This window comes from Cannabis sativa, chromosome 1 (assembly GCF_029168945.1).
Source record: "Cannabis sativa cultivar Pink pepper isolate KNU-18-1 chromosome 1, ASM2916894v1, whole genome shotgun sequence".
Taxonomy (NCBI): Eukaryota; Viridiplantae; Streptophyta; class Magnoliopsida; order Rosales; family Cannabaceae; genus Cannabis; species Cannabis sativa.
The window spans coordinates 63,081,799-63,109,322 of NC_083601.1; positions in this window are offsets into that span (position 1 = coordinate 63,081,799).

Sequence of the window (27,524 nt, forward strand, 5' to 3'; positions counted from 1 at the left end):
TAGATTTAAAATTCAAAAATAAGAGTTTAAGATAATATTTATAAAATTATACTTAGATGGTGATTTGAAATAAAATTAATTATTTCCATCTTAGTAGTAATCTTGAATATAATTATTAAGGAAATTAATTTAAGCTGTATTAATGTCAATTAATTAGCAACTTAAAAATTTCCTTGAGAATATATTTATTGTATTTGAAAATTAAGTATAAAAATTATACAATTTTCGAAAATAATAAAAATTAGAAAAGAAATACTTCAAGCAAAAATATCACCTATCTAGATTTTCTTTTGACTAATTAATTCAATTTCTAATAATATACTTTAACCTTCTTTATTTTAAATTAATCAATATATGAAAAAATCATTGATTGAAGTTGGTCCAAGAATTAATTAAAATAAATAATTAATTTACAACTCAATCTATTTTTCAAAAAAAAAATAAAAAATATTGCATAAATAAAATGCAATTTTTCAAATTGATTAATAAAATAAAGAGAAATATATATATATTGAAAATTATTTAAATTTAAGTTGAAAAATTAAATTTCAACCTAAAAATAATTTTCTATTTAATTAAGTGTCATGAAAAATAAATAAATATTTAAGTATCATGATGAGAATCAACTTAGATATTTAAATTTTTCAAGTTAATTAAATGTATTAAATTCAAGAAATAAATAATTAAGTGTAGAGAAGGCTTAATTATTAATTTCTAGTTTAATACTAAGAAAAATATACTTTCAAAAAAATTGTACCAAAATTAATTATTTAAATAATTAATTTCACAAAGTATAATATTTTTCCTATTTAAATATTAGAAATAATAAGTAGTCTAGAAATTACTATCTAGAAAATATCTTATTTCACTAACTATCTTTTCAACAAAAATTTGAAAAATATCTAATTTAAGTTGTATAGGAAAAAATCTTAAACTTAAATAATTTCAAATTTAGATTTAATTAAATATCAAAAATTAAGCTATAACCACTTAATTTGAAGATATCTTTTTAAGTTAATATTCGAAAAGATATTAACCTAAAAAATATCCAAAATATTCCATTTTAAGTTAATATTCGAAAAGATATTAACTTAAAAAATATCTTAAGAATCTTAATAACCAATGCCTAAAATTCGTCAACTTAATTTTGAAATTTGAAATTCAAAAGATATTCAGATTTAAGTTGATTAGTTATAGATAACTAAATATCAACTTAAATAGGAATATTTAATGAAAAATTTAAATTAAGCTTCAGAAAGAATCTAGATGGTTATAATTCTATATTTAATTAAATACAAGAAAAATACAAATAGTTTGTCTAGAAAAATACAAATAGTTTGTCTAGAAAAATATCTAAAACTAAAACTGTTTTTCTTAAACTTAACTTTAAAATATTAAAAATGAAAATAAATTTTCACATATTTTAAAAGTTAATTATGTTGCTACTTCAATTTTATTAGGTCAAACTAATATAATTAACCTAGTACAGTTATTCAAATCAGGCAAATGGGCCTTCACAATTGGGGTAGTTCATGTGAGGGGGTGCTGGATTCAGTATGTCGTACCCACTTCTATGACTCCCAACTCTCACACAAGGCCCAAAAGAGAGGAATTTAACCTTAAAATGAATAACTGTTATTAATTGAATAGGTCCAAGAACTAAATGGACCTAAATAAAATCTATCATGGCGTGGCATTTTATTTAGCAACAACCTATATGCATCTATATAATAAAATAAACACATAGGCTCACACAGGTACACACATGGATGGATCCTATCATGTTGCTAGGTCATACACAAATGAAAGAAGATTGTAAAATTTACCTGTTACAAATTATTAACTTGACTAAGGGAGCCATCAGATCATTAGATTTGGCGAAAGGTAACCATGGCTATTTGCAATCAAGTAATAATAGGTTTTGAAAACTTACACACAAGCTAAAACCACATACTCCTACAACAAGGTTAGCTGGATAGTTGGAAGTAGGATTTATTTAATTTTAAATAAATAAATTTCGAAATTAATTAAATTAAATAAATAAATAAAATAAATATTTTATTTTGAAAAATAAAATAAATAATAATATTAATTTATTTTTCGAAAAAAATAAAATAAATTAAAATTTAATTTTCGAAAAATTAAAAAAAAATATTTATTTTCAAAAAAAAAATATTATTAAATTAAATTTTGAAATTATTAAAAAAAAATATTTAAAATTAAACCTACAATTTTGAAAAATTAGGTTTCAACTAACCTAAATATCATTTCAAAATTTGCTAACTACTTTTAAAAATTAAATGTTATTTTATAAATAAAAATTAAAAAAAAAATAAATTAAATATCTTTTTCAGATTTTAAATTTAATTTAAATAAATAAAATAACAAAATTTATAAGTTAGCAAAATATCTTACATCTATTTAAAATTACATGATTATAGTTATCTTATTTTAAATTTAAATAAGGTCAAAATATTTTAAAAAAAAAATATAATTTTAAAAAAGTTTAATATCTGACCTTAAATTTAAAAATAAGGTAAGATATAATCAAATTTAAAAATAAGATAGATAATTAAGCTAAAAGATAGATATTTACTAATTTCAAATTCAAATTACACTAATATCATGAATTAAATTTAAAAAATATTAAATTAATTCATTATGATAATTAGAGTTGAATTAGGAATAGTAAATATATAAATACAAAACTACACAAAAAATCGGAACTTATATCCATGAAAAACATGAAAAAACAAAGAAAAACGAAAATTTTGGGAGCTGTACAGACGGTATGCGTTGCATACCGTCCGCGCGCGCACCAAGGAAGGCTGGCCGAGAAAACTCGGCGGAAGGGGTGATCTGCAGCCTTTGCGTGCGCGCAGGGAGGCTTCAGACAAGCTTCCGCGCGCAGAGCCCAGGTTTCAGACAAAACGAGTTATCTGCGCGCGTGCTTTCCGAGGGACAAGCATCGTGCGCGCGCGCGTCCCCTGATGCACGACTCCGATATTTTTCGAATCTTCAAAAAATCATAACTAATTCAAATTAAATTGAAATTGAGTTCTGAAAAAAATAACTTGCTTAATTTTTTCCATACTATCTAATAAAAATAATTCCAGAAACAAAATTTAAATTATTTTTCACGAATATTCACAAACATCAATCAATTATCATATAACACTCAATACAACATGAAACCATCCAAATAACAAATAATCGTTTTAAAGTCCAAAGTTCTTGCAAGCAAATCAATTACCATGGCTCTCAGGCCAGTTGCTGGAATTTATTTTACCAGGATCTTAGATCTACTCACAAGTATGTTCTTTAAACACCCTAAATATGAACTTTCTAAAACGATAAATTAAATACATATAAAGTTAAGAGAACCTTACATTGATGTAGCGGAATTAATGTCTCCTTCCGCTCAGATCTCTAACCCTTGTATCCTTTCTGTAGCAGAGTATAATCAAGATCTGAGCCCGAATGTCCTTCGTCTTCAAGTTTGATCCTTCATAGTCTTCCAATCTATGATTGAGTTACTGCTTGTTGTGTGTGGGCACTCACTCTTTCACTAGGGTCACGAAATTGATGAAGGGAAATGAGAAGAGGGATTTCGGCCAGGTATAGAAAGTAGGGAAGGCTCAGTTTTTCTGAAGAGAGAAATTTCTGTCAGAAAACTAATGAAAGCATGTAAATTGACTGAGCCATCACTTTCTATTTATAGGAAACTACTAGGTTTAGGTTAGGAATTATTTGGCATTAAAATAATGAAAAAATCAATTTGAAACTCCACAAATAGTGGCCGGCCATGGTGTGTTAGTGGGCCCCACTTGATTTTGCAGTTTTATGAAATTTTATTTTTATTTTCTCAAAAATGCCAATTTTCCAATTCTAACCTTTTAAATGCCAAAACTAATTATTTAATAACTAAAATAGATTATTAAATAATATTGTCATTTAATTTAATTATTAACTAGACACATAAAGTCCATTAATAAATAAATAAACCTAGAATCTATTTTCTTTACAATTTCACCCCTGCTTAGTGAAAATTCACAAATTAGACATAGTCTAACTTTAGAATTATAACTCATCAATCACGAATCAATTAATGAGTCTTACAAGCAGAATGTTCTCAATTAGAATGGGGACCATGGATCTATATGCTGATCGAGTCCGGGTGTGGGTCTAGGTTAGGGTCTGATTCTAGGTCTGGGTCTGAGTTCGGGATCCCGGGTTCGGGTATGATTTTTGGTTTGGGTTCGGCTTTGGGTTTGGTCCTGGTATGGGTTCGTGTCTAGGTTCTTGTCCTAGTTTGGGTCCAAGGAAGGTTTCCAGTTTGGGTCTAGGTCAGACTTCAGATTCCTGGGTCCAGGTCATGTCTTGGTTTTGGTTCGAGTCCCGGATTTAGATCTGGGTCTGGGTTTCGGGGACTAGGTCCCTAATCTTGGTCCCCCATCAAAGACTGGTTCCTAGGTCTAGGTCTGGGGTTGGGTCTTGGGACTCGGTGCCAATTCTGATGCCCGTGTCTCGGGTCCAGGTCCCCCATCCAAGTTCGAGTCCTAGGTCCCGGTCCGAGACCAGGTCCAATCAAGGTTCAAGTCCTGGTCCGAGTCGGGGTTCAAGTTTCGATCTTGGCCTATGTCCAGATCTGGGTTCGAGTCTAGGTCTATGTTCGGGTCCAAGTCCTGAGTTTCGATCTAGGTTTGTGTTCTAAGGCCTACGTCCAGGTGCCCCATCCTTGTCTGGGTCCTAGGTCCCTTTCTGGGTCCATGTTTAGGTTTGGTCACGGTCTCGATCCGGATCTATGTGCTAAGTTGTAATCCCAGTCTGGGTTTGAGTTTTTGTTCGAGCCCAAGTTCGTATCTGGATCCCTATCTAAGTTTGATTCTGGGTCTGGTATCGGGTATGAGGTCTAGGTCTGGGTCCAGGTTCGGGTACGGGTCTCGATCTCGGTCTGGATACACGACCGTGTCTAGGCCGGAGTTTCGGTCTCAGTTTGGGTCTAGGGCTAGGTCCGAGTTCGGTTATAGGTTTAAGTCCAATTTCGGGTCCTCGTCACGGTCCTAGTCGTGTTCAAGGGTCTTGGTCTGGCGGTTCTTATTCAGGTTCTAGTTTCAGGTCGCGGGTCTAACTCAGGGTCCAAGTTTGAGTCCTGGTCTGAGTCCCAGATCTGGATCCCTATCACGTGTCCCGGTCTGGTTCTGGTTTAGGTCCGGTGTCCTAGGTCCAAGTTTGGGTTCGGGACTGAGACTTGGGTGCGGTTCTAGGTCCCAACCCTAGTTCTGTGTCCCGAGTCTGGTTCTATGTTTAGGTCTGAGTTCGAGTCCAGGTTTAGAACCGAGTCGAGGTGTGGGTTGGGATCCGGGTCCTGGTGGCGGTTCGGGTCTAGGTCTGGGTTGGAGTCCAGGTCCTGGTCCAATTACGGTTTCAAGTCTAGGTCTAGGTTCGGTTACGGCTCCAGGTCTAGGTCCAAGTCCTTGTTCCGGTCCTATTCCTGGGTCCCGGTCTAGTTCTGGTTTCGGTTCCAATTTCGGGTCACAAGGTATGGGTTCGGGTCCAGGTTTGGGTCTAGGAATGGGTTCGGGTTTGGGTCTGGGTTCGGGCTCTGGTCTGGGTTAGGGTCTGGGGCTGGATCCCAGATCTAGACACCGACTATGGGTTCGGTCCAAGCGCCAAGTCGAGATCTAGATCCTGATCTTGGGTCCCGGTCCAGATATAGACTCGGACACAGACCCACCCTGGGATTGGGGTCCAAAACCTGAATCCAAACCCGAACCGAGACTCGGGACCCAAACCCAGACCTTAATTCAAAGCTAAACATTGAACATGACTCGGGACCTAGAATTGGGATCGAGACACAGAACTGGACCCTAGACTGGGTCCCGGACCTAGACCCAGACTGAGACCGGAACCTGCGACATAAGTCGAAACTAGACTGGGACCCGTGATTGGGATCCAAATCTTTCCCGAGATCTGAGAACCGGGACTTGGACAAGACCCATAGTCGATTTCTTTATTTAGGACTCGGACAAGGACCCAATGCTGGACAACAACCTGGACCCAGACCCGACTTGGGACCCAAAACTGAAACTTGAACAAGAACGTGACCCGAACTTTGGAACAGGACCGCGACCGTGACCAAGACCTGGACCTGGATCGGTACCCGGAACTACATCAGAACCCAGCCTCTGAACTTAGGCTCGAACCTTGTCCCAGACCCACACTAAGATTGAGAATCGAACCTGAACCCGAAACCGAACTCGGGATTTAGATCTGGACATGGACATGAAGAAAGACGTGGACCTGAAAACTAACCAAGACCGAAATCGGGATCGAAACACGAGACCTAGACCCGAACCCGGATGCAGACCCATACCTGAACTTGGGACCCAGACCTAGACCCGAAGCTGGACCAAGACTCAGACCAGGATCCGAAAAACCCGTACCTGAAATCAGAATTGGAACTATGACTAGGACCCAGACCTGAGACCAGAACTGAACCCAAACCATAACTGACTCAGACCAGAACCTGAACCGTGACCTTGACTAGGACTGGGACCTGAGGCCTGGGACCCGAACCTTGACCGGGACTGGGACTGGGACCTGGAGCTGGACCTGACCTAGTCCTAAACCCTCGCCGAGTTCTGAGACCCACAACCCAGACCAGGATCCAGACCCTGACAAGGACCCGAACCTAAACCCAGACCAAGACATGGACAGAGACCTGGACCCGAATCCTGACCGGGACCTGAACTAAAACCAAGACTCAAGACCCGAACATAAACCTGGACCCAGACCAAGACCTAGGAACCGGACTTGGATGGGGGACCTAGACCAGGGACTTAGGCCCCAAAACCTAGACCCATATCTAAATCCAGGACTTGAACCCCACCAGGACCTGACGTGGACCTGGGAATCCGAAGTCGGACCTAGAACCGGACCCAAAACATGCCCTGGACAAAAACCAGCTTAGGAATTTGGACACGAACGCATACCATGATTAAACCTGAACAAAAAATCAAACTCGAACCCGGGACTCGAACTCAGACCCAGACCTAGAAAAAGACAAAAACTTTGATCTGCACCCAGACCCGCACTCATACCCAGAGTGGGATCAGAACCAAGGACTTAGACCCGGAACAAAACCCAGACTCAGATCAAGATCGAAACTTGGGACTCGGACCAAAACTTGGACCTAGACCAAGGACCCTAACCCACACCAAGAGCTCGATCCAAACCTAGACCAAGATTTGGACCCGAACCCAAACTCGAACCAAGACTCGAACCCCAATCCAAACTCGAATACCGACTCAAACTCGAACCCAAACTCGAACTCGGAATCGCAATTGGAACTGGAACTGGACTAGGACTAGGACCAGGACCCAGACCCAAACCAAAATAAAAACATAAACTGAGACCCAAACCCGAACCGTGACTAGGACCCAAACCCGAACCTAGACCGCGACCCAAACCAAAACTAGAACTGGGAACAAGGCCCATAATCGGGATAGGGACCCTGGCAACGGAGGTAGGACCAGGACCCAAGACCCGACCCCAGACCTGGACTTAAACATAGGACCAAGCTCGTGACCCAGCACCCGAAAAGGAACCAGAACGTGACCCGAGATCAGGATCAGGATCTGGACCCCGGGCTTGGATCGAACCCGTAGTCAGTGTCTAGATTTGGGACCCAGCGCCGAACCCGAAACCAAACAAGGGCCCGAACCAGAATCCCGACCCGGACCCAAACCCAGTCCTAGACTAAAACCTGGACCCGAACCCGTAACCTGTGACCCAAAATTGGAACCATACTGGAAGTAAGCCGGGACACGGGAACGGGACCAGAACTAGGACTCGGACGTAGACCTAGAACCGTAACCGGACTTGGATCTAGACCCAAAAACATAACCAGACCAGGACCCGGACTCCAACCTAGACCTAGACCTGAACTGGGACCTTGACCTGGATTCAAACCCAAACCAGGACTCGGTGCCGAACTTGGACCCGAACTCAGACCAAAACATGGAACCAAACTTAGGAAAGAAGACTGGGGCAGGGACCTAGAACCGCACCCTAGTCTCGATCCCGAACCCAAACTCGGACCTTGGACCCAAGACCTGAACCAGAACCAGACCGGGACAGGTGACAGGGATCCATATTTGGGATTTAAACCAGGACCCGAACAGGACCGCGAGAATAGGACCCTTAAACAAGAGTACGATCATGACCAGGACCCAGACGCAGACCTAGAACCAAACTCAGACTTAGATCCAGACCCAAACCGAGACCGGAACTCGAGCCCAAACATGGTCGTGTACCCAGACTGGGATCTTGACCTGGACTCGAACTCGGACCTGACCTAGACCTGGGACTTGATTCTAGACATAGACTTGGACCTAGGTAGGGATCCAAATACGAACCTGGACTCGAACCCAGACCTAGACCCACACTAGGATCAAAACTCGGGACCTAGATCTAGACCGAGACACTGACTAAGACCCAGACTTGGACCCTCACCCGGGACCTGTACACACACCTGGACCCAAACCCAGACCCAGACCGAGATCCAGACCTTGACCCTGACCCAAACCCAAACTCAGACCTGGACTCAAACCTTGACCCAGACCTAGACCCATACCGGAACATAAAGACTAAATTGAAATTGAAACTAGGATTGGGACCCAAACCCAGACCTAGACCTAGGCCTCAGAACCTAGACCCAAATCAAAACTCGGGACTCGAACCCGAACCAGGACCTAGACTCGAACCCACATCTAGACCCAGACCGAGTTCAAAACCTGAACCTAGACTTAGACCAGGACGTGAACCTCGACACGGTCCTAGACTCAGACCGGGACCAAGGACTTAGACCTGGAAAGGGGACCTAGACTCGGGACACTGGCATCAGAACTTGGACCAAGACCCAAGACCTTACCCCACACCCGGACGCTACCTTGGATCCAGACTGAGACCTGGGACCCGAAGTGGAACTAGAATGGGACGTGAGACCATGATCCAGATCTGGACCCGGGGCTTAGACCTGATCCGTAGTCAGTGTTTCGACTTGGGACCCATACCCAGACTCAAATCTAAACCCAGACTGAGACCCAAACCCAGTCCCAGACCTAAACCCGTACTCAAGGCCTAGGTTTGAGTGCAAGTCTGGATTAGAGTCCGGGAACTAGAATCTGACTAGGACCCAAACCTAGACACAGACCCGAATCAAAACTCGTATAGAGACTAGGGACACAAAATCAAACCCAGACACGGACTTGGATCCAGGCCCTGACCCAAGACCCGGACTGGGATTGGAGACTCAGACCTGGACCCAGAACCGAGGACCCAAACCTAGATTGGGGACCCAAACACAAAATTAGAACCAGATCTAGGACCTAGGACTTGGATAAGGACCCAAGACTTGTCCCTGGTCTACATCCTAGACCCGGACCCAGATACGGACACGGACTAAGACCCAGGATCCGAATCAAAACAAGACCAAGACCCAAGATTGGGATTTGGATCTTGACCCACGACCCGAGGCTTGGACCCAACCCGTAGTCGGTTTCTAGATCTTGGAATCATACCAAGAGAAAAACCTGGAACCATTTCCAAATCAGGACAAAAACCCGGACTCGAACCCCATACCTGAAATCAAAACAAGAACCGAAATTAGGACCCTGGAGCAGGAATTGGACCAGGACCCAAAACTGGATCTAGACGTGGAACTGAACATGGATTGGGACCCAGACCCGGACTTAGACCTAGACCCTGACCTAGACCCAGACCCGTACCCCATACATGGGTCTGAGTCCGAGTTTGGGAACTTAAATCTGACTAAGACCTAGACCTAGACCCAGACCGGGATGCGGACCAAAATCAAAACTTAGATCGGGACTCGAGACACAAACCCGAACCCAAACACGGACTTGGACCTAGACATGCACCCAACACCCGGATCGGGATTGGAGACTCAGACTTAGACCCAGGAGCCAGACCTAAATTGGGGACTCAAACTCAAAATTAGAACAAGAATTGGGACCTAAGAATGGAACTGGGACCCATGACCCGACCCTAGTCTCGGTCCCACACCCAGACCTGGACACAGACCAGGACCCAAGATCCGACTTGGAACGAGAGTGGGACCAAAGATTAGGATCCGAATATTGACCCTCGACTCGAGGCTTGGATCCAACCCGTAGTCGGCATCTAGATCTTTGAATCATACCAACACTCGAACTTGGAACAATTTCCAAGCCAAGACCCAAACCCAAACTCGAACCCGAGACTTGAAATCAGAACCAGAACCAGACTCAAGACCCTAGAACAAGAATTGGACCTGGACCCATAACCAGATCTAGACGCAGAACCGAACACGGACCAAGACCCAAACTGGGATCGATACCCCGTCCCAGACCCGAACGTCGACCCAAACTTGCGACAGGACTTGTGACCTAGAACCTGGAGCCCAAGACCCGTGATCTGGGACCTGGACCAGAACCTAGACCTGTGCTAGAACCCAAACTCTGACCCAGACCCAGACCCAGACAAAGACTTGGACCCAAACACGCACTGAAACCCAGACCCACACCTGGACCCAGAACCAGAATCGTACCATAACTCGGAGTCGAACTCGTGACTTGGACCCAGACTTAGATCAGGACTGGGACAAAACTTGGACTAGGACCGAGACATAAACCTGGACTTGGACAAGAACCTAGACTAGGACTGGGACCTGAGACCGAGATGGGGACCCGGGATCCTATACTTGGACCTGGGACCAGAGAATTGAACTGAGACTAGACCTAGACAAGGCCAAGACCCGAGACAAGGACCAATACTGAAGACGGACCGGGACCTGCACTCGGACTGGGACCCTAACCTAGACTGGGACCTAGGACCCTAACATGAATTGGGGACCAAGACCCATTACTTAGGACCTAAGACCTAATCCTAGACCTGAGACCCAAACCACGACCCAATGTAAGAGCTAGAACTTGAATAGGATCTAGATTTCGACCCGGGACCCAAGACCCAAGACCCGAGGCTTGGACCCAAGCCATAGTCAGTGTCTAAATCAAGGAATTAAACCTAGACCCGGACCCAGACTTGGACCAGAACTCGAACCGTGCCTGAACTCGAACTAGACTCGACATGTTGTTGATGTTTTGATTTGGGACCAAGACTCAAACCTGAACCCAAACACGAACTTAGACCAAGACCAGGACTTAGACCCAGAGCCACACTCAAACCTTAAATCGTACCCTACGACTCAAAATTAAACCCAAACTGGAAGCGGACCCTTAAACCCTAAACCCTAAACCATAAACTCTAAATCCTAAACTCTTTACACTTACCCGTAAACCCTAAGCCCTAAACTCTAAACCCTAAATCCCTAAACACATTACCCAATACCCTAAACCCTAAACCCTAACCTGGACACGGGCCCAGGCCCATACCCATACCGAGATCGGAACCCAGGACCAAGACCCAGACCCAGATCTAGACGCGAACCTAGACCCAAACTCAGGACCTGAACCCGCACCCAAACCCAGACCAAAACCTTGTCCGGGACCTAGACGTTGTCTTAAACCCAGATTGGGATCCTGCCCCAGACCCAAATAGGGACTTCGACTCAGACCGGGACCCAGACCCTGACTCAAACCTAAACCCGTAATGGGACCTAGACTCATACGAAAACTCAGGATCCCAACTCGAATCTGAACTTGGACCTAGACTAGGACCTACGATCCGGACCTAGATGGGAGACCTAGGCCCTAAACCCGAACTTGGACCCAGATGGGGGACTTGGACACAAAACTAAGCCCCAGATCCGAGACCGAACCCAAAACTCGTCCCCAAACTCGAGACACGGGACCCGACCCTGGACCCAAAACCCAGGACTTGACTTTTGAGACACAAACCAAAACTTAGGACGCGACCCAAGACCCAGGACCCAAACTAGAATAAGATTGAGATCCAAGACTGAGATCCTAATATGGACCTAAGGCTTCGACCTGAACTGTAGTCAGTGTTTGAATCAAGTACCCAGACAAGGATCTGTACCCAAACTCATACCCAGACACAAACCTAAACCCAAACTCAAACCATAACCCATACCAGGACTTGGACCCGAATCGGGACCTGTGACTTGGGACTTAAACCAAGACCTGGACTTGGACCCAAACCCAAACCCAGACCCAAAAACTAGGCCCGGACCCAGGACCAATGAACCAGACTCGGACTTGGGACCCAAAACTCAGACCCATACTAGGACTCGGACTTGATGTCAGACCCCAACCCAAATTGGGACCTGGACTAAGACCGGGACTCAAGAACCAAACCCGAATAGAAACACAAACTTGGACCCGGACCGGGACCTTGGACCTGAACATAGATGCGGGACCCGAACCAAAGAATTGGGCCCCCAAACTGGGACAAGAACTTGGGCCTTGGAACTTGGATCAGGATCCGGGACCCAACTCAAGACACAAACCTCGACCAAGGACCCACCTCGGGACCTAGGACCCAAGACTCAATGCTTGGACCCGACGCGGAGTCGGTGTCTAGATCTAGGACTTAGACGAGAAACCGAACCCAAACTCAAACTCAAACCATGACTTGGACACAGACCCACACTCCGGAACAAAGATCAAGACTTGAACTAGAACTCGATCGGGATCATGGAACGCGACCAGGACCTAGCATCGGACTTGAACCCAGAATTGGACCCCTCCTCAGTCTCTAACTGAGACCGAAACCGAACCTGAACCTCAACCCAGGCCAAAATAAGGACCTCAACCCAGACTCGGCCCCAAAATCAACCCGAACCTATACCCCGTGACTTAAAACTAGAACCAAAACCAAAAGCAGACCAAGACCCAGGACCAGGACTAGGACCTAGACCTAGACCGAAAACTTTAACTGAAAACCCAAACGTGAATCCAATCCCAAAGAGACTCGGGACCCAAACCCAGACCTGAACTCAAACTCGAACATGGAACATGACTCGAGCATTGGCAAAGTTTACCAGTATCAGATGTATGGAGTATACATCGGAAGGGACCGATATTGAACTTTGATTAGAGATATTAAATTTAGCACCGTTTGATCTCGAAAGATAAGTATATTTGTAAGTGCTTTATATGGTATTGATCACTCTAATGGTGGCGACTGTATTTGACTTAGAAAATATGAAACAATGGTGGAAGCTCATAAGATAGAATAGCCTTGACTCTCTATTCCAATCTTGATCGAATAAAAGGTTGCTAGAATGTTTATCATTTTAGATGGGCTGACAACTCTATTCAATGGATGGTATCACTGACTCTCGCCTAAACGGGACACTGATATCAGTTTGTTGAAGACCTTGGAAATTATTTAGGATTGTATGTTTTAGTATTTTCACTTGTCATTCCTACTTGCTATGTGTTTAATAATTTCTGAATTGTGTATGAATTTATATTGAACCATGTTATTTTCTGTTATTAAATTGTAGTTTAATTTCGAATCTTCATTGTAAGTGCAACATCTAGTTGTTCATCAATTGATGACACCTTAGATTAGTATTTAAAATATGAAACAAGAAGATTGTATAAATAAGATTACTTTGACTCTCGCTAATCGGAGCATCGTTGGATTCTTATTTAAATACAAAATTATTCTAATTCCTCTTAGCTTATTCATTTCGAATTAGCTCAATAACAGATCATTGGATGAATGGTCTATAAATCATTTCATGTCATTCTATTTTCTCTTAAGAAATTTAATGACGCATATGATTATATTCCCGAAATTCTATCCCAAAATGATATAAATCCTCAATCTTAAAAATCTCTTATTTGTATGGGCAAATCAGACTTAGAGTTAAATTAGTAGTGGTGGTCCAAGAAAGAATTATTCATTATACAGTTACACTTTCACAAGTGTTTAATAACAATTTTCTATCAATGGATTCAAACTGTATGTCAATATGAATATGAGTTTAGCATTCTGTGACCAGGATCCACTTGCACTATTCTAAGAACTCTTTGACGTAACTAAACCTAAGTCATCAAAAGACACAACCATATTTTCTAAATCTATGGGATTTGTATCTTGTTCATAGTGGTTTTGACAAGATCAATCTCTGCAAAGAGTTAATATGCCTATATCCACTGAAAGTAAATTCATCTCATTCACAGATGGATGCACATTCAGGGGTAAATATGAGTTTTTTATTGTATTCTTAAAACGATCACTCTAGATTATACCTTATACAAAGAAATTCGAGATGTTTGAAAAATTTCATGAATTTCTAGCAATGCTGAAAAACCATTAAGGTAAGTGGTTAAAGATCTTGCGAACTCATTGGGGTGGAGAAATAGTTAGTAGATATGCAGTTCAAAGATCATTAATTTGATTTTTGAATTATATCCAAACTTACCTCCCCAGAAATTCGAGTTACATATTATTGATTAGTTACTAGTCGTTGCCTAAGTACTTCTATGGTAATACAATTTCAGAATGATGCAATGGTTGGGTACTTAGTGTAAACCATTACTAGAATCATGGAAGACCTAATCGAAATCTTAAGAAAAGCTAGAACTGTTAACCATTGTTTACATGTTTGTTAGCTATTCTAAGTGATTAGGGGTGGAACATCCCATAGTCAATAGATAAGAAAGTGTTTGTTTAAACAAATACAACTTTTCTAAGAAAAATGACTAAGTCTAAAAATAAAGTAGCGATTAAAGGAGATATTTTTTCTTGATTCCAAAAGTGTTCTATCATCTTATTTGACATATGATGATCCCATTGTCTCTGTTGTTTTGACACAACCGAAGAGCTCAATACCATTTAGTTTTCTTAGACATAATTCACTGTCCCTTGTCGTAGTGGGAGAGTTTCTAGGAACCCACCTTCTAATCACTTGGAAGACACTAGTGATTAAAACCCATTGTGAGTTTAAACAAGTAGTGGATTGTCCAGATAAGAAACTAAGAAGGAAAGCCAATAGAACTATGATTTAATCCATTCACATGGAGTAACCTAAATTTTCTATTACAAGGACAAGAAAGGAAATTTTCGAGTATAAGTCTATTCAATGGACTTAACAAGACTTCTTGTTCCTAGTATTATAGGTTTGAGTTTATCTAAACCTATGGTTTGTGGTATACCTGGTAATTACGTACTCTAATGCAAGAAACTTACTTTAGTAAGATGCTGAAGCATTTTCTTTCTAAGGGCAATCTATAGAAGCTTCTCGACTTCTAGGCATAGATTTTATTTATCTAAGGAAAAGTCTCAAATATTCCAGAAAAGATAAAGCCATGAAAGAATTTCTTAAATCAATAGTGAGAGGTCTCAGATATGCTTTAGTATGCCTTAGACCAGACACCTGCTGTTGAGTGGGAGTAATGAGTAGGTATCGAATAATCCAGGAGAAGAACATTGGAAGACAATCAAGTAAATCTTAAGATTAAGAAGAGGAACTATATGTTAGTCGATAAGGGTGTGTTTAAAACTCTTAGACTACACCACATCAGATTTCGAGACTTGCCTTTGTGCTAGAAAGTCTGCTGATAAAATGGTGATTACTCTGGGGGGTGGAGTAATGATTTTGGAGAAGTGTAAAAACCTATCTAAAGTCTCTTAGTCTACTAGAGAGAGACTGAATGTTAAAGATGCAGGAAAGGTACTTATTCAGTCTAAGGAAAGTTCTATACATTTGTGGCACCATTTCAACTTGTCTTAACAACTAATGTTATTTTCCTGATTAACCAAAAAGTAGTTGCCAAAAGTATAGAATCCAGTATCCCAAGAGAGTAGACATATAGAGAGGAATTTCACATTATCAAGGATTTTGTGATTAAGGAAGAGTAGTGGTGGAGAAGAGGTTGTGTTTAATTCAACCTATCAGATCCTATTACGAGGAGTTTACTACTACTACACTTGATTTGTATATCAAGGTGTTGAGATTATTTGAAATGCACATTTTGTTTTATATTAGTGCAAGTGGGAGTTTTTTGGGTTTGGTGCCCTAAATAAAACCCATTTCAATGTAATCAGATTTACTTATTAATAAATATCAGAAATAACATTTTAATGTTGCATGGTTCACATGATTTATTTCATGATTATATGTATATAATGTATGAATTCTATTTAAGTTCAGAACATATGAATTTGTTAATGATTATAGTGTTGTCAGCACAGTGGAATATAATCTTGATTATATGTTCGAGAGTATATTCCCTGATTTGTCAGAACACTGGATTTAGACTGGCATGGTATAATTAGGGATTGGTATTCTTACACCTTGGATAAGTGGTATGCCCTTTCCAGGGCATTGGCAAAGTTTACCAGTATCGGATGTATGGTGTATACATCGGACGGGACCGATATTGAACTTTGATTAGATATATTAAATTTACCGTAATATCTATTCAATTCAATGTCACCTGTTGATCCTAGATCAAATGATCTTAATCCTAATATGTTTAGGTTCGATCTCAAGAGTATTATACATGTTCTTTGATTTGTTAGTTAAGCCTACTTTTGGGTCAGGGTGATACGTACATTTTGGGAACGTGATAGTGCAATTGAGTGGGAGCGCTAATATAAATATGGAATCTATAGCTTCTATCTAACAAATAGAAAGTAAAGGATGATTTCCTTCGAGCTTGACCAAACGAAAAATAAATGGTGGAGTACTCATTTCACTTAGCTGAAATATCATTTATACGGGGTTAAGTGTTTTAAGGATAAACTACATTGTAGGGTGTTGTTACGGTAATCTAATCCCTTTACAGTGTAGATCATCTACATAGAGGATCATTGATCCAATTAGGATTATAGCAATGGATAACTAATGACGTGTCTATATGGTGGAACATATAGAGCATTCTATATACTGAGAGTGCAATTCTAAGTTCTATGCGTGGATTCAACGAAGAATTAATAAGTCAGTGAATTTAAGATATAAATTCTTGATCTGCTTATTGGAAGCTCGGATATATAGACCCATTGTCCCCATACTAGTTGAGATCATACTTCTTGTAACACTCAGTTAATTGATTTTGATTAATCAATTATAATTCTAAAGTTAGACTATGTCTAGTTTATGAATTTTCACTAAGCAAGGGCGAAATTGTACAGAATATAGATTCTTGGTTTATTTATTAATTAAGAGACTTTATATGTCTAATTAATAAATATATTAAATGACAATATTATTTAATTATTAATTTTTAGTTATTAAATAATTAGAATTGGCATTTAAATGGCTAAATTGGAAAATTGGCGTTTTTGAGAAAATGGGATGGAAAATGACAAAATGGCAAAATTGTAAAGTGGGCCCATTATCCATTCTACGGCCGGTCACTTAGTGTGATTTTACTATTTATTTTTCTATTATTTCAATGTCAAATAATTCTAACCTAAACCTAGGTGGTTACCTATAAATATATAGTGATGGCTCTCATTCACACTTAACTTTCTGTTAACTTTGTTAGATGAAAACTGATCCTCTTTCTATTTACCCTAGCCGCCACTTCTTCTTCTCTTTTCCACTTCAATTTTTCGAACCTTGAGTGAATGAGTGAGTGCCCACACACATCAAGTGGTATCTCAATCATAGTGAGTAAGACTGTAGGAGATTCCAAACAACAAGAAGGAGAATCAACATCAAAGGAAGGAGAGAAAGAGATCCAGGTTCAGATCTTGGTGATGCTCTGCTACAGAAAGGAATCAAGGGCTAGAGATCTGAACGGAAGGAGTCATTATATTCCGCTGCACCCAATGTAATGTTTCCTAAACTTTATATTTGTTTATTTCATTGTTTTAGAATTCATATTAGCATGTTAGTGAAACATACATGGTAGTAAGTCTAGATCCTGGAAAAATATTTCCAACACATAGTCGGTGTCCGAGTTGGGACCCAAAACTGAAACATGAACCAGAATGTGACCAAGACCCTGGAACAGGACCGGGATCGTGACTAGGACCTTGACCTGGACTGAGACCCAGAACTATACCAGAACCAAGCCCTAGAACTAGGGCTTAAACCTGTTCCTCGACCTAGTCCCGAACCCCGACTAGGACTGAGACTCGAACCTAAACTTGAACCCAAACTCGGGACTCGATCTCAGACCTAGACTAAGCCCCTGACATAAATTGGGATTCTAACGTGGACATGGACATGAACCAAGACCTGGACCTGAATACTGACCCAGACGTAGACCAGGATCGAAACACAGGACCTAGACCCAGACCCAGACACAGATCAAGACCCGAACTTGGGACCCAAACCCAGGAGCCGAACGTGGACTCAGACTCAAACTTAGACCTAGACCGGGATCCAAAAAACCCATTCCCGAACTCGGACTAAGACTCAAACCCCGACCCCAACCTGGAGCCATACACGGACTCGGAACAAAACCTGGACCTAGAATCAGAACTGGAACTATGACTAGGACTTGGACTTGAGACCAGAACTGAACCCAAACCATAACCAAAACTCGGACCAAAACCAGTACCGAGACTTTGACTTGGACTAGGACTTGAGACCTGAGACCTAAACCTAGACCGAGACCCGAACTTGGGCCTAATCCTAAACCCTTGCTGGCACCTAAGACCGGCGAGCCAGACAAAGATCCAAACCCTGACAAGGACCCAAACCTGAACTCGGACCAAGACAGGGATTGAGAACTGGACCCAAACCTAGAGCGGGACCTGGACTAATACCAAGACTTAGGACATGAACCCAAACCTTGACCCGGACTAGGACCTAGGAACAAGACTTAGATGGGGGACCTAGACAAGGGACCTAGGCCCTGGAACCCAAACCTAGATCAAAATCTGGGACTCGAACCAAAACCAGGACTTCTCCTAGACCTGGGAATCCAAAGTTAGACCTAGACCCGGACCCAAAACCTGCCCTAGACCCAAACGAGGCAGGAACCTGGACAGGAACCCATACCATGACAAAACCTGAACCCAGACTCGAACCCAAAATCAGACCCAAACCCGGGACCCGAACTCAGACCCATACCTAGAATCAAACCAAAACCTAGGCCTACGCTTGGACAAAAAAACACGAACCCAGACTGGGATCGAAACCCAGAACTTAGACTCGAAACTAAACTAGGACTCAGATTGAGATCGAAACCTAGGACTCGGACCTGAACCAAGACCCAGAGCCAGGACCCTAACCCACACCCAAAGCCTGATCTGAACCTAGACCGAGATCCAGACCCAAACCCAAACTCGGACCTTGACTCGAACCCCAACCCGAACTCGAACCCAAACTCGAACTCGAAATCGCAATTGGAACTGGAACTGGACTAGGACTATGACTAGGACCTGGACCAGGGCCCAGACCCGAACCCAAACCCAAATAAAAAACCATAATCGACACCCAAACCCAAACCCCGACTAGTACCCAAACCCAAACCTAGATCGGGACCCAAACCTAGAAAAAAACTGGGACCTAGACCCAGAATCAAGACAGGGACCTGGGCAAAGGAACTAGGACTAGGACCCAAGACCCAACCCCAGACCAGGACATGAACCTAGGACACAGCTCGTGACCCGGCACCCAAAATGGAACCAGACTAGGACCCGAGATTGAGATCCAGATCAGGACCCAGGGCTTGGACCGAACCCATAGTCGGTGTTTGGATCTGGGACCCAGCCCCGGACCCGAACCCAAACCAGGACGCAAACCTAAACCTAGACCCAAACCCAGTCCCAGTCCCAAACATGGACTTGAATTTATACCCTGTGATCTGAAATTGGAACCAAAACTAGAAGTAGACCGGGACCCGAGAACGGGAACGAAACAAGGACTTGTACCTGGACTTGGAACTGTACTAGACGTGGACCTAGACTCGGAACAGTAACCAGACTAGGACCTAGACTCCAGCCTAGACCTAAACCCGCACTGGGACCCAAACTCAGATCCCAACCTAGACCTGGACTCGGGACCCAATCCTAGACCCGAACTCAGACACAAACATGGAACAATACTCGGAACACAGAACTGGGGTCGGCGCCTAGAATCGCACCCCAATCTCGGTCCCGAACTAGTACTCGGACTTGGGACCCAGAACCAGATCAGGACACGTGACAAGTATCAAGATTTAGGACTCAGGCAATGACTCGAACCCAGAACAGGACCCAAACCTAGACCCGGGACCCAAAATTGGAAATTGTACAACAACTTCCAAACTAGGACCCTCGAACAAGACTTGGACCGTGACCAGGACTCGGACCCAAACCTAGAACCGAACTCAGACCTAGCCCGAGACCCAAACAAAGACCGAAACTCAAGCCTAGTCACTATCGAGTACCCAGACCGAGATTGAGACCCAGACTCAAACCTAGACCAAGACCTAGACCTGCGACCCAATCCCAGACCCAGACTCGGACCTAGATAGGGATCTCAATACGAACCTGGACTCGAACCCAGACCTGGACCCAGACCGGGATTGAAACTTAGGACCTAAATTCAGACTGAGACCCTAACCCAGACCCTGACCTTGACCAACACTTGGGACCCAAACTCGGACCTAACCCGAACCTAGACCTAGACCAGGATTTTGACCTAAACCCAAACTCGGACATAAACTCAGACCAGGACTCATACCTCGACCCAAACCCCAACCCAAACATTGAATCGAAGTCGATACTAGGACTCTGACCAAAACCCGAACATGGACCCAGATCGGGACCTAGGACCCACACTTGGATTGAGGACCTAGACTTGGGCCTCGGAACACAAACCCAGATTGAAACTCGGGACTCAGACCTAAACCTGGACCTCGACTCGAACCTAGATCTGGACCCAAACATAGATTGGAACCCAAACTAAGACTCGGACTGGGACATGAACCCCGATCGGGTTGTGGACTCGAACTTGGACCTAGGACTCGAACATGGATGGGGGACCTAGACCGAGGACACGGGCATCAGAACTAGGACTGAGACCCAAGCCCCGACCCCGGACTAGGATCTTGACCTAGGACCTAGACCAGGACGTGGGGCTTGAAGTTGAACTAGACTGGGACCTGAGACTGTAATCCAGATTTGGACCCAGGGCTTGGAACTGACCCGTAGTAAGTGTTTGGATCTGGGACCCATACCCGAACTCAAACCCAAACTCAGACTCGGGCCATGACCCAAACCGAGACCCGCACCCAGACTTCGGTCCTAGTTCGAGACTAGGTTTGAGTCCGGGAACTGGAACCTGACTAGGACCCAAACACAGACCCGGACCAGGACACAGACCCGAATCTAAACTCAGATCGGGACTCAGGACACGAACCCGAACCCAGACACAAACTTGGACCCAGACCCCGAGCTATGACCCAGACCGGGATTGGAGACTCAGACCTAGGCCTACGACCCAGACCTAGATTGGGGACCCAAACTCAAAATTAGGACCAGAATCGGGACCCAGGACAGGGACTGGGACCCAAGACCTTACCCCGCTCTCTGTCCCAAACCTGGACCCAAACAAGGACACAGACTGGCACCCAGGATCTGAATCGGAATGAGACTGGGAACCAAGATTGGGATTTAGATCTTGACCCATGACCCAGGGCTTGGACCCAACCCGTAGTCAGTGTCCAGATCTTAGAATCATACCAAGACCCGAACCATGAACAATTTCAAGACCAGGACCCAAACCAAGAATCGGACCCAAGACCCGAAATTGAAACAAGTACTGGAACTGGGACCCTGGAACAAGAATTTGACCTGGACCCAAAACTGGATCTAGACGAGTAACCGAACACGGACCCGGACCTAAACCGGAATCTATACCCAGATCCCGACCTAGAGCCGAACCTGCACCCGTACCCCGCCAGACTCGCGACCCAAAAACTCAAAACCTTGGACCGGTGACCTGGGACTTTGACTAGAACCTAGACACGTAACAGAACCCGGAGAGAGACCCAAACCCTGACCCAGACCAAGACCCAAATCCATACATAGACTGAAACTTGGACCCAAAACCAGACCGAGACCTAGACTCTGACCCAGACCCAGACTCATACCAAAACTAAGACTCGAACCCAAGACTCAGACTAGGACCGAGATCAGGACAGGGAACCAAACCCAGACAAGGACCAAGACAAAAACCTAGACTAGGACTAAAACCCAAACTAGAACAGGGACCGAGACCTGGGACCCGAGACCCGATACTCGGACTCGGGACCTGAAAAATTGAATCGTTGCCCAAACCTAGGCTAGGCCAAGACTTGAGAAAAGGACTAGTACCAAACACGGACTGGGACCTGCACTTAGACTGGGACCCTAACCAAGACCGGGACGTAGGACCCTAACTTGAATCGGGGACCTGGACCCATGACTTAGGACCCATGACCCAACCTAGACCCAAACCTAGACCTAACACCCGTACTAGGACCCAAGACATGAGCTAGAATTGGGCGAAGTTCTGGATTTGGACCCAGGACCCAGGACTTAAGACTTGAGGCTTGGACCCGACCCATAGTCGGTGTCTAAATTAAGGAATTGGACTTAGACCCGGACCAAAACCCGAACCCGAACCAAAACCAGAACCTGTACCAGAATTCAAACTAGACTCAACATGTGGTTGGTGTTTAGATTTGGGACTAAGACTCGAAGCTGAACCCAAACACAGACCTAGACCTAGACTAGGACTCAGACCAAGTCACAGACCCAAACCTTAAATCGTACCCTGCGACCCGAAATTGAAATTTGAACTATAAGCGGACCCTAAACCCTAAACCTTAAACCTTAAACTCTAAATCCTAAACTCTTAACACTTCCCCATAAACCCTATGCCCAAAACCCTAAACCCTAACCTGGACACGAGCCCAGACCCATACCCATACAAAGATTGGAACCCAGGACCCAAACCCGGACTTGGATCTAGACCCGCACCTAGACCCAGACTCAAGACCTGAACCTAGACCCAAACCCAGAGCAGAACCTTGTCCTGGACCTAGACCTTGATTCTGACCCTGATCGGGATCTCGACCTAAACTGGAATAGGGACCTGAATTAAGACTGGGACTCGAACTCAGACTCAAACTTGAACCCGTACTGGAACCTACACTTAGACCGAAACTCGGATCCAAACCCGAAGCTACACTTGGACCTAGACAGGGAACTAGGATCCAGACCTAGATGGGGGACTTGGGCCCCAAACCCGAACCTGGACCCAAACCTTGAGTAAGGATTCGAACCTAGATAGGGGACTTGGACCCTAAACTAGGCTCCGAAACCAAGACCAAGACCCAAAACGCGACCCTAGACTCGAGACACGAGACAAGACCTTGGACCCAGAACACAGGACCTGACTATTAGGACACAACCCCGAACGTGGACCAAAAGCCAAAGATAGGATGCAGCCCAAGACCCGAGACCAGAACAAGAATAACATGGACCCAGATCCGTATCCATACCCAAACTAGGATCCAAACTCGATCCTGAGCCCAAAATTAGAATCGGACCATGTTTGGGACTTAAACACAGACATGGGACAGTAACAGGACCCAAACCTAAACCAAAACTCAAACCAGAACCCATACTCAGACTTGGACCCTAACTGGTACCTGTGACATGGGACCTAAACCAAGACCGGGACCTGGACCCAGACCAGACCCAAAAATATGGGGCTAGACCTAGGACCTATGAACCACACTTGGACTTGGGATCCGAAACTCAGACCCACACTAGGACTGTGACTCAAACTCAGACCCGAACCCAAATCGGGACCTTGACTCAAACCAGGACTTAAGACCCGAACTCGAACCGGAACACGAACTTGGACCCAAACTGGGACCTAAGACTTGAATATAGATGGGAGATCAAGAACCAGGAATTGGGCCCCAAAACCGGGACTAGAACTGGGGTCTCAGAACTTGGATCGAGATCCAAGATCAAGTCCGAGTCTTGGTCCCAAATCCAAATGCCAAACACATGTCGAGTCTAGTTCGAGTTCTGGTACGAGTTCGTATTCTAGTCCAGCTCTGGGTCTGGGACTAGGTCCAATTCCCAAATTTCGACACTTACTATGGGTCAGGTCCAAGCCTTGGGTCTTGGGTCTTGGGTCCTGGGTCCCGGGTCCAAATCCAGATCCTGGTCTAGTTCTAGCTTATGTCTTGGGTCATGGTTTAGGTCTCAAGTCCAGGTTTGGGTCTAGGTTTGGGTCTTGGGTCCCCGATTCAGGTCAGGGTCCTAGGTCCCGATTTCGGTTAGGGTCCCAGTCTGAGTGCAGGTCCCAGTCCCTGTTTGGTACTTGTACTTGTCTCGGGTCTTGGCTTGGTCTAGGTCTGGGTCACAGTTCGGTTCTCAGGTCCCAGGTCCCAGTATCGGGTCCCGGGTCCCTGTCCCAATCCAAGTTCTAGTCCCAGTCTAGGTTCAGGTCTCGTTCCTTATCTTGGTCTAGGTCCCAGTCCTAATCTCGCTACGGGTTAGAGTCCTTGTTCTAGTACGAGTACGGGTATAGGTCTTGCTCTATGTCTTAGTTTGGGTCTCAGCCCGTGTTTGGGTCCAGCTCTTAGTCTTGGTCTGGGTTTTGGTACGGCTTTGGGTTCTTGTTCAGGTCCCAGGTCATGGGTCCTAGGTTCTAGGTTTTAGGTCGCAGGTCTTGGCGCAACTCTTGGTCCGAGTTTCGGTCTGGGTTTGGGTATCAATCCCGGTCTAGGTTTGGGTTTGTGTTTAGTTCTGCGTCTAGATCTGGTTTTGTGTCAGGGTCCAATTCCTTTTACAAGATCCCGATTTTTGTTTTGGTTCCGATTTTGGGTCTCGCGTCCGAGTCTAGGTTTGGGTCCTAGTCTTGCAATGGTTTTAAGATCTAGACACTGACTACGGGTTGGGCCCAAGCCCCGGGTCGTTGGTCAAGATTCGGATCCCAATCTTGGGTCCCGGTCTCGTTCCGATTCGGATCATGGGTCTCGGTATGTGTCTGTGTCTGGGTTTGGGTCTAGGACTGAGATCGGGGTCGGGTCTTGTGTCCCAATCCTAGTCCTTTATCTCGATTCTAGTTCTAATTTTGACTTTGGGTCCTTAATCTAAGTCTAGGTCCTGGGTCCAGGTCAAAGTCTCCAATCCCGGTCTGGGTCCTTGGTCCGGGTCTTTTGTCTCGGTCTGTGTCAAAGTCCATGTCTGGGTTTTTGTTCAAGTTTTTGTCCCGGGTCTCGATTTGAGTTTTTATACGGGTCTGCATCTTGGTCTGGGTCCTAGTTAGATTCTAGTACCCGAACTGAAACCCACACTCGAACTCGAACCCAACTCAGGAGTATGGGTCTGGGTCTAGGTCAGGGTCAGGGTCCGAGTCTAGGTCTAGTTTTGAGTTTGGGAATGGGTCCCAAATCTTAACACTTACTTCATGTATGGTCCAAGCCTCAGGTCTGAATTAGGGTCAAGGTCTCAAATCCTAGTCTAGTTCCACTATGGGTCCCAGGTCCCGGTCAGGGTCCAAGGTCATCGTCTGGGTTAGGTCTTGGGTCTTGGTCCTAGTTTTGATGCCCGTATCTCGAGTCAAGATCCCCCATCTAGGTACGAGTCCTAGGTCCTGATCCGAGTCTAGGACCCAGTTGTTGTTCAAGTACTGGTCCGAGTCAGCGTTTGGGTTTCGATCTTGGTGTAGGTCCAGATCTGGGTTCGGGTCTAGGTCTAGGTTTGGGTTGAGTCTCGAGTTCTGATCTAGGTCTGGGTTCTGAGGCCTTGGTCCAGGTCCCCCATCGAGGTTTTGGTCCATGTTTGGGTTTGGGTCCTAGTCCCAGTTTTTATTTTGAATCAGTGTCTAGGTTTAGGTTTTGGTCTGGGTCTGGGTCGTGTTCTAAGTATTGGTCCGAGTCAAGGTTTGGGTCTAGATCTAGGTCCGGATCCCGATCCCGATCTGAGTCTGGGTTTGGGTCTAGGTCTGAGTTCGGGACCAAGGTGCAGGTCCAAGTCTAAGTTGTTGGTCAGGGTCTCGATCCGAATCTATGTCTTGAGTTTCAATCGCAGTCTGGGTTTGGGTTTGGGTTCGAGTCCAGGTTCGTATCCTGATTTATGTCTTGACTTTCAATCCCAGTCAGGGTCTGGTCTTGGTCCAAGTTCCGGTTCAAGGTCACGGTCCTAGTCTTGTTCAAGGGTCCTGGTATGGTGGTTCTTATTTAGGTTCTAGTTTTAGGTCGCGGGTCTGACTCAGGGTCTGGGTTTGGGTCCTGGTTTGAGTCCCAGATTTGGATCCCTATCACGTGTCCCGGTCTTGTTCTGGTTTAAGTGTCGGGTCCTAAGTCCAAGTTTGTGTTAAGGACTGAGACTTGGGTGCGGTTCTAGGTCCCAACCCTAGTTCTGTGTCCCGAGTCTAGTTCCATGTTTAGTTCTGAGTTCGGGTCTAGATTCAGAACCAAGTCGAGGTCTTGGTTGGGATCTGGGTCTGGGTCACAGTTCGGGTCTAGGTCTGGGTTGGAGTCCAGGTCCTAGCCCAGTTACGATTCCAGGTCTACGTCTAGGTCCAGTTATGGTTCTAGGTCCAGGTCCAAGTCCTGGTTCCAGTCCTATTCCTGGGTCTCGGTCTACTTCTAGTTTCGGTTCCAATTTTAGGTCACAGGGTTCGAGTCCGAGTTTGGGTCTAGGACTGGGTTCGGGTCCGGGTCTAGGTTTGGGTCTTGGTCTCGGTTAGGGTCTAGGTCACAGATCTAGCCACCGACTACGGGTTTAGTCTAAGCCCCGAGTTCAGGATCCCGATCTTCGGTCCCGATCTAGTTCCATTTCGGGTGCCGTGTCACGAGTTGGGTCCTAGGTTCAAGTCTGCGTCTGGGGTCGGGTCTTAAGTCCAGTCCTAGTTCTGTTGCCAAGGTCCTTATCCTGATTCTGGGTCCAGGTCCCAGTTCTATTCTTGGTTTAGGTCCCGCTCTATGTTCAATTTTGGGCCCTAGTCGCGGTTCGGGTTTGGGTCTCGATTTAGATTTTTATTTGGGTTCAGGTCTGGGTCCTGATCCTTGTCCTAGTCCTAGTCCGATTCTAATTCCATTTGGGATTCTGAGTTCGAGTTTTGGTTGGAGTTCGGGTCGGGGTTTGAAAACTTGTCTGAGGTTGGGTTAGGGTCCAAATCTCGGTCTAGGTCTGGATCGGGCTCTAGATGTGGGATAGCGTCTAGCGTTTCGGTCTAGGTTCGAGTCTAAGTCCCAAGTTTCGATCTCTTTCTATGTCTAGGTTTTTTGTGAGTCTATGTCTTGGGTTCCGATCCTTGTCTAGGTTCGAGTTCGAGTCCAGGTGTAGGTCTAGGTTAGGGTCTGATTCTATGTTTGGATCTGAGTTTGGATCCTGGGTTCGGGTCTGATTTTGGTTCGGGTTTGGGTTTGGTCATGGTATTGGTTCGTGTCCAGGTTCTTATCCTGGTTTGGGTCCAAGGGAGGTTTCTAGTCTGGGTCTAGGTCCGACTTCAGATTCCTGGGTCCAGGTCATGTCCTGTTCGGGTTCGAGTCCCAAATTTAGATCTGGGTCTGGGTTTCGGGGCCTAGGTCCCTAGTCTTGGTCCGCCATCAAAGACTGGTTCTTAG